We start from the raw sequence: 8103 nt of genomic DNA on the forward strand, positions 1-8103 counted from the left end.
TTGGTCTGTGTTGGTCTGTGCTGCTGTGTGTTGGTGTGGTGTTGGTGTGTGATGGTGTGGTGTTGGTGTGTGCTGCTGTGTGTTGGTGTGGTGTTGGTGTGTGCTGCTGTGTGTTGGTGTGTGCTGTTGTGTGTTAGTGTGTGCTGTTGTGTGTTTGTGTGCTGCTGTGTGCTGCAGTGTGTTGGTGTATACTTCTGTGTGCTGCTGTGTGTTGGTGTGGTGTTGGTGTGTGCTGTTGGTCTGTGTTGGTGTGGTGTTGGTGTGTGCTGCTGTGTGCTGTTGATGTGTGCTGCTGTGTGTTGGTGTGTGCAGCTGTGTGCTGTTGGTATGTGCTGCTGTGTGTTGGTCTGTGCTGCTGTGTGTTGGTGTGGTGTTGGTGTGTGTTGGTGTGGTGTTGGTGTGTGCTGCTGTGTGTTGGTGTGGTGTTGGTGTGTGCTGCTGTGTGTTAGTGTGTGCTGTTGTGTGTTTGTGTGCTGCTGTGTGCTGCTGTGTGTTGGTGTGGTGTTGGTGTGTGCTGTTGGTCTGTGTTGGTGTGGTGTTGGTGTGTGCTGCTGTGTGCTGTTGGTGTGTGCTGCTGTGTGTTGGTGTGTGCTGCTGTGTGCTGTTGGTGTGTGTTGGTGTGTGCTGGTGTGTGTTGGTGTGTGCTGCTGTGTGTTGGTGTGGTGTTGGTGTGTGCTGCTGTGTGTTAGTGTGTGCTGCTGTGTGTTGGTGTGGTGTTGGTGTGTGCTGCTGTGTGTTGGTGTGGTGTTGGTGTGTGCTGCTGTGTGTTTGTGTGTGCTGTTGTGCTGTTGGTGTGTGTTGTTGTGGTGTTGGTGTGTGTTGTTGTGGTGTTGGTGTGTGCTGCTCTGTACTGCTGTGTGCTGTTGGTGTGTGTTGTTGTGGTGTTGGTGTGTGTTGTTGTGGTGTTGGTGTGTGCTGCTCTGTGCTGCTGTGTGCTGTTGGTGTGTGTTGTTGTGGTGTTGGTGTGTGTTGTTGTGCTGCTGTGTGCTGTTGGTGTGTGTTGTTGTGGTGTTGGTGTGTGTTGTTGTGGTGTTGGTGTGTGCTGCTCTGTGCTGCTGTGTGCTGTTGGTGTGTGTTGTTGTGGTGTTGGTGTGTGTTGTTGTGCTGCTGTGTGCTGTTGGTGTGTGTTGTTGTGGTGTTGGTGTGTGTTGTTGTGGTGTTGGTGTGTGCTGCTCTGTGCTGCTGTGTGCTGTTGGTGTGTGTTGTTGTGGTGTTGGTGTGTGTTGTTGAGGTGTTGGTGTGTGCTGTTGGTGTGTGTTGTTGTGGTGTTGGTGTGTGTTGATGTGGTGTTGGTGTGTGCTGCTGTGTGCTGTTGGTGTGTGTTGTTGTGGTGTTGGTGTGTGCTGCTGTGTGCTGTTGGTGTGTGCTGTTGGTGTATGTTGTTGTGGTGTTGGTGTGTGTTGTTGTGGTGTTGGTGTGTGTTGTTGTGGTGTTGGTGTGTGTTGTTGTGGTGTTGGTGTGTGCTGTTGGTGTGTGTTGTTGTGGTGTTGGTGTGTGTTGTTGTGGTGTTGGTGTGGTGTTGGTGTGTGTTGTTGTGGTGTTGGTGTGTGTTGTTGTGGTGTTGGTGTGTGCTGTTGGTGTTTGATGTTGTGCTGTTGGAGTGTGCAGCTCTGTGCTGCTGTGTGCTGTTGGTGTGTGTTGTTGTGGTGTTGGTGTGTGTTGTTGTGGTGTTGTTGTGTGCTGCTCTGTGCTGCTGTGTGCTGTTGGTGTGTGTTGGTGTGTGTTGTTGTGGTGTTGGTGTGTGTTGTTGTGCTGTTGGTGTGTGTTGTTGTGGTGTTGGTGTGTGCTGCTCTGTGCTGCTGTGTGCTGTTGGTGTGTGTTGGTGTGTGTTGTTGTGGTGTTGGTGTGTGCTGCTCTGTGCTGTTGGTGTGTGTTGTTGTGCTGTTGGTGTGTGTTGTTGTGCTGTTAGTGTGTGTTGTTGTGGTGTTGGTGTGTGCTGCTCTGTGCTGCTGTGTGCTGTTGGTGTGTGTTGGTGTGGTGTTGGTGTGTGTTGTTGTGGTGTTGGTGTGTGCTGCTCTGTGCTGCTGTGTGCTGTTGGTGTGTGTTGTTGTGGTGTTGGTGTGTGTTGTTGTGCTGCTGTGTGCTGTTGGTGTGTGTTGTTGTGGTGTTGGTGTGTGCTGCTCTGTGCTGCTGTGTGCTGTTGGTGTGTGTTGTTGTGGTGTTGGTGTGTGTTGTTGAGGTGTTGGTGTGTGCTGTTGGTGTGTGTTGTTGTGGTGTTGGTGTGTGTTGTTGTGGTGTTGGTGTGTGCTGCTGTGTGCTGTTGGTGTGTGTTGTTGTGGTGTTGGTGTGTGCTGCTCTGTGCTGCTGTGTGATGTTGGTGTGTGCTGTTGGTGTATGTTGTTGTGGTGTTGGTGTGTGTTGTTGTGCTGCTGTGTGCTGTTGGTGTGTGTTGTTGTGGTGTTGGTGTGTGTTTTTGTGGTGTTGGTGTGTGCTGCTCTGTGCTGCTGTGTGCTGTTGGTGTGTGTTGTTGTGGTGTTGGTGTGTGCTGCTCTGTGCTGCTGTGTGCTGTTGGAGTGTGTTGTTGGTGTGGTGTTGGTGTGGTGTTGGTGTGTGTTGTTGTGGTGTTGGTGTGTGTTGTTGTGGTGTTGGTGTGTGCTGTTGGTGGGTGTTGTTGTGGTGTTGGTGTGTGCTGCTCTGTGCTGCTGTGTGCTGTTGGTGTGTGTTGTTGTGCTGTTGGTGTGTGTTGTTGTGCTGTTGGTGTGTGTTGTTGTGGTGTTGGTTTGTGCTGCTCTGTGCTGCTGTGTGCTGTTGGTGTGTGTTGTTGTGGTGTTGGTGTGTGTTGTTGTGGTGTTGGTGTGTGCTGCTCTGTGCTGCTGTGTGCTGTTGGTGTGTGTTGTTGTGGTGTTGGTGTGTGTTGTTGTGGTGTTGGTGTGTGTTGTTGTGGTGTTGGTGTGTGTTGTTGTGGTGTTGGTGTGTTGTTGGTGTGTGTTGTTGTGGTGTTGGTGTGTGTTGTTGTGGTGTTGGTGTGGTGTTGGTGTGTGTTGTTGTGGTGTTGGTGTGTGTTGTTGTGGTGTTGGTGTGTGCTGTTGGTGTTTGTTGTTGTGCTGTTGGAGTGTGCAGCTCTGTGCTGCTGTGTGCTGTTGGTGTGTGTTGTTGTGGTGTTGGTGTGTGTTGTTGTGGTGTTGTTGTGTGCTGCTCTGTGCTGCTGTGTGCTGTTGGTGTGTGTTGGTGTGTGTTGTTGTGGTGTTGGTGTGTGTTGTTGTGCTGTTGGTGTGTGTTGTTGTAGTGTTGGTGTGTGCTGCTCTGTGCTGCTGTGTGCTGTTGGTGTGTGTTGGTGTGTGTTGTTGTGGTGTTGGTGTGTGCTGCTCTGTGCTGTTGGTGTGTGTTGTTGTGCTGTTGGTGTGTGTTGTTGTGCTGTTAGTGTGTGTTGTTGTGGTGTTGGTGTGTGCTGCTCTGTGCTGCTGTGTGCTGTTGGTGTGTGTTGGTGTGGTGTTGGTGTGTGTTGTTGTGGTGTTGGTGTGTGCTGCTCTGTGCTGCTGTGTGCTGTTGGTGTGTGTTGTTGTGGTGTTGGTGTGTGTTGTTGTGCTGCTGTGTGCTGTTGGTGTGTGTTGTTGTGGTGTTGGTGTGTGCTGCTCTTTGCTGCTGTGTGCTGTTGGTGTGTGTTGTTGTGGTGTTGGTGTGTGTTGTTGAGGTGTTGGTGTGTGCTGTTGGTGTGTGTTGTTGTGGTGTTGGTGTGTGTTGTTGTGGTGTTGGTGTGTGTTGTTGTGGTGTTGGTGTGTGCTGTTGGTGTTTGTTGTTGTGCTGTTGGAGTGTGCAGCTCTGTGCTGCTGTGTGCTGTTGGTGTGTGTTGTTGTGGTGTTGGTGTGTGTTGTTGTGGTGTTGTGTGCTGCTCTGTGCTGCTGTGTGCTGTTGGTGTGTGTTGTTGTGGTGTTGGTGTGTGTTGTTGTGCTGTTGGTGTGTGTTGTTGTGGTGTTGGTGTGTGTTGTTGTGGTGTTGGTGTGTGCTGCTCTGTGCTGCTGTGTGCTGTTGGTGTGTGTTGGTGTGTGTTGTTGTGGTGTTGGTGTGTGCTGCTCTGTGCTGTTGGTGTGTGTTGTTGTGCTGTTGGTGTGTGTTGTTATGCTGTTGGTGTGTGTTGTTGTGGTGTTGGTGTGTGCTGCTCTGTGCTGCTGTGTGCTGTTGGTGTGTGTTGGTGTGGTGTTGGTGTGTGTTGTTGTGGTGTTGGTGTGTGCTGCTCTGTGCTGCTGTGTGCTGTTGGTGTGTGTTGTTGTGGTGTTGGTGTGTGTTGTTGTGCTGCTGTGTGCTGTTGGTGTGTGTTGTTGTGGTGTTGGTGTGTGTTGTGGTGTTGGTGTGTGCTGCTCTGTGCTGCTGTGTGCTGTTGGTGTGTGTTGTTGTGGTGTTGGTGTGTGTTGTTGAGGTGTTGGTGTGTGCTGTTGGTGTGTGTTGTTGTGGTGTTGGTGTGTGTTGATGTGGTGTTGGTGTGTGCTGCTGTGTGCTGTTGGTGTGTGTTGTTGTGGTGTTGGTGTGTGCTGCTCTGTGCTGCTGTGTGCTGTTGGTTTGTGCTGTTGGTGTATGTTGTTGTGGTGTTGGTGTGTGTTGTTGTGGTGTTGGTGTGTGCTGTTGGTGTGTGTTGTTGTGGTGTTGGTGTGTGCTGCTCTGTGCTGCTGTGTGCTTTTGGTGTGTGTTGTTGTGGTGTTGGTGTGTTGGTGTGTGTTGTTGTGGTGTTGTTGTGGTGTTGGTGTGGTGTTGGTGTGTGTTGTTGTGGTGTTGGTGTGTGTTGTTGTGGTGTTGGTGTGTGCTGTTGGTGTGTGTTGTTGTGCTGTTGGAGTGTGCTGCTCTGTGCTGCTGTGTGCTGTTGGTGTGTGTTGTTGTGGTGTTGGTGTGTGTTGTTGTGGTGTTGGTGTGTGTTGTTGTGGTGTTGTTGTGTGCTGCTCTGTGCTGCTGTGTGCTGTTGGTGTGTGTTGTTGTGGTGTTGGTGTGTGCTGTTGTGGTGTTGGTGTGTGCTGTTGTGGTGTTGGTGTGTGCTGTTGGTGTGTGTTGTTGTGGTGTTGGTGTGTGTTGTTTTGGTGTTGGTGTGGTCTTGGTGTGTGTTGTTGTGGTGTTGGTGTGTGTTGTTGTGGTGTTGGTGTGTGCTGTTGGTGTTTGTTGTTGTGCTGTTGGAGTGTGCAGCTCTGTGCTGCTGTGTGCTGTTGGTGTGTGGTGTTGTGGTGTTGGTGTGTGTTGTTGTGGTGTTGGTGTGTGCTGCTCTGTGCTGTTGGTGTGTGTTGTTGTGCTGTTGGTGTGTGCTGTTGTGCTGTTAGTGTGTGTTGTTGTGGTGTTGGTGTGTGCTGCTCTGTGCTGCTGTGTGCTGTTGGTGTGTGTTGGTGTGGTGTTGGTGTGTGTTGTTGTGGTGTTGGTGTGTGCTGCTCTGTGCTGCTGTGTGCTGTTGGTGTGTGTTGTTGTGGTGTTGGTGTGTGTTGTTGTGCTGCTGTGTGCTGTTGGTGTGTGTTGTTGTGGTGTTGGTGTGTGCTGCTCTGTGCTGCTGTGTGCTGTTGGTGTGTGTTGTTGTGGTGTTGGTGTGTGTTGTTGAGGTGTTGGTGTGTGCTGTTGGTGTGTGTTGTTGTGGTGTTGGTGTGTGTTGTTGTGGTGTTGGTGTGTGCTGCTGTGTGCTGTTGGTGTGTGTTGTTGTGGTGTTGTTGTGTGCTGCTCTGTGCTGCTGTGTGCTGTTGGTGTGTGTTGTTGTGGTGTTGGTGTGTGTTGTTGTGCTGTTGGTATGTGTTGTTGTGGTGTTGGTGTGTGTTGTTGTGGTGTTGGTGTGTGCTGCTCTGTGCTGCTGTGTGCTGTTGGTGTGTGTTGGTGTGTGTTGTTGTGGTGTTGGTGTGTGCTGCTCTGTGCTGTTGGTGTGTGTTGTTGTGGTGTTGGTGTGTGCTGCTCTGTGCTGCTGTGTGCTGTTGGTGTGTGTTGGTGTGGTGTTGGTGTGTGTTGTTGTGGTGTTGGTGTGTGCTGCTCTGTGCTGCTGTGTGCTGTTGGTGTGTGTTGTTGTGGTGTTGGTGTGTGTTGCTGTGCTGCTGTGTGCTGTTGGTGTGTGTTGTTGTGGTGTTGGTGTGTGTTGTGGTGTTGGTGTGTGCTGCTCTGTGCTGCTGTGTGCTGTTGGTGTGTGTTGTTGTGGTGTTGGTGTGTGTTGTTGAGGTGTTGGTGTGTGCTGTTGGTGTGTGTTGATGTGGTGTTGGTGTGTGTTGTTGTGGTGTTGGTGTGTGCTGCTCTGTGCTGCTGTGTGCTGTTGGTGTGTGTTGTTGAGGTGTTGGTGTGTGCTGTTGGTGTGTGTTGTTGTGGTGTTGGTGTGTGTTGATGTGGTGTTGGTGTGTGCTGCTGTGTGCTGTTGGTGTGTGTTGTTGTGGTGTTGGTGTGTGCTGCTCTGTGCTGCTGTGTGCTGTTGGTTTGTGCTGTTGGTGTATGTTGTTGTGGTGTTGGTGTGTGTTGTTGTGGTGTTGGTGTGTGCTGTTGGTGTGTGTTGTTGTGGTGTTGGTGTGTGCTGCTCTGTGCTGCTGTGTGCTGTTGGTGTGTGTTGTTGTGGTGTTGGTGTGTTGGTGTGTGTTGTTGTGGTGTTGTTGTGGTGTTGGTGTGGTGTTGGTGTGTGTTGTTGTGGTGTTGGTGTGTGTTGTTGTGGTGTTGGTGTGTGCTGTTGGTGTGTGTTGTTGTGCTGTTGGAGTGTGCTGCTCTGTGCTGCTGTGTGCTGTTGGTGTGTGTTGTTGTGGTGTTGGTGTGTGTTGTTGTGGTGTTGTTGTGTGCTGCTCTGTGCTGCTGTGTGCTGTTGGTGTGTGTTGTTGTGGTGTTGGTGTGTGCTGTTGTGGTGTTGGTGTGTGCTGTTGGTGTGTGTTGTTGTGGTGTTGGTGTGGTGTTGGTGTGTGTTGTTGTGGTGTTGGTGTGTGTTGTTGTGGTGTTGGTGTGTGCTGTTGGTGTTTGTTGTTGTGCTGTTGGAGTGTGCAGCTCTGTGCTGCTGTGTGCTGTTGGTGTGTGTTGTTGTGGTGTTGGTGTGTGTTGTTGTGGTGTTGTTGTGTGCTGCTCTGTGCTGCTGTGTGCTGTTGGTGTGTGTTGTTGTGGTGTTGGTGTGTGTTGTTGTGCTGTTGGTGTGTGTTGTTGTGGTGTTGGTGTGTGTTGTTGTGGTGTTGGTGTGTGCTGCTCTGTGCTGCTGTGTGCTGTTGGTGTGTGTTGGTGTGTGTTGTTGTGGTGTTGGTGTGTGCTGCTCTGTGCTGTTGGTGTGTGTTGTTGTGCTGTTGGTGTGTGTTGTTGTGCTGTTGGTGTGTGCTGCTCTGTGCTGCTGTGTGCTGTTGGTGTGTGTTGGTGTGGTGTTGGTGTGTGTTGTTGTGGTGTTGGTGTGTGCTGCTCTGTGCTGCTGTGTGCTGTTGGTGTGTGTTGTTGTGGTGTTGGTGTGTGTTGTTGTGCTGCTGTGTGCTGTTGGTGTGTGTTGTTGTGGTGTTGGTGTGTGCTGCTCTGTGCTGCTGTGTGCTGTTGGTGTGTGTTGTTGAGGTGTTGGTGTGTGCTGTTGGTGTGTGTTGTTGTGGTGTTGGTGTGTGTTGATGTGGTGTTGGTGTGTGCTGCTGTGTGCTGTTGGTGTGTGTTGTTGTGGTGTTGGTGTGTGCTGCTCTGTGCTGCTGTGTGCTGTTGGTTTGTGCTGTTGGTGTATGTTGTTGTGGTGTTGGTGTGTGTTGTTGTGGTGTTGGTGTGTGCTGTTGGTGTGTGTTCTTGTGGTGTTGGTGTGTGCTGCTCTGTGCTGCTGTGTGCTGTTGGTGTGTGTTGTTGTGGTGTTGGTGTGTTGGTATGTGGTGTTGTGGTGTTGGTGTGGTGTTGGTGTGGTGTTGGTGTGTGTTGTTGTGGTGTTGGTGTGTGTTGTTGGTGTGTGTTGTTGTGCTGTTGGAGTGTGCTGCTCTGTGCTGCTGTGTGCTGTTGGTGTGTGTTGTTGTGGTGTTGGTGTGTGTTGTTGTGGTGTTGGTGTGTGCTGCTCTGTGCTGCTGTGTGCTGTTGGTGTGTGTTGTTGTGCTGTTGGTGTGTGTTGTTGTGCTGTTGGTGTGTGTTGTTGTGGTGTTGGTGTGTGCTGCTCTGTGCTGTTGGTGTGTGTTGTTGTGCTGTTGGTGTGTGATGTTGTGGTGTTGGTGTGTGCTGCTCTGTGCTGCTGTGTGCTGTTGGTGT

The sequence above is a fragment of the Amia ocellicauda genome, chromosome 12 (genome assembly GCF_036373705.1).
Source record: "Amia ocellicauda isolate fAmiCal2 chromosome 12, fAmiCal2.hap1, whole genome shotgun sequence".
NCBI lineage: Eukaryota > Metazoa > Chordata > Actinopteri > Amiiformes > Amiidae > Amia > Amia ocellicauda.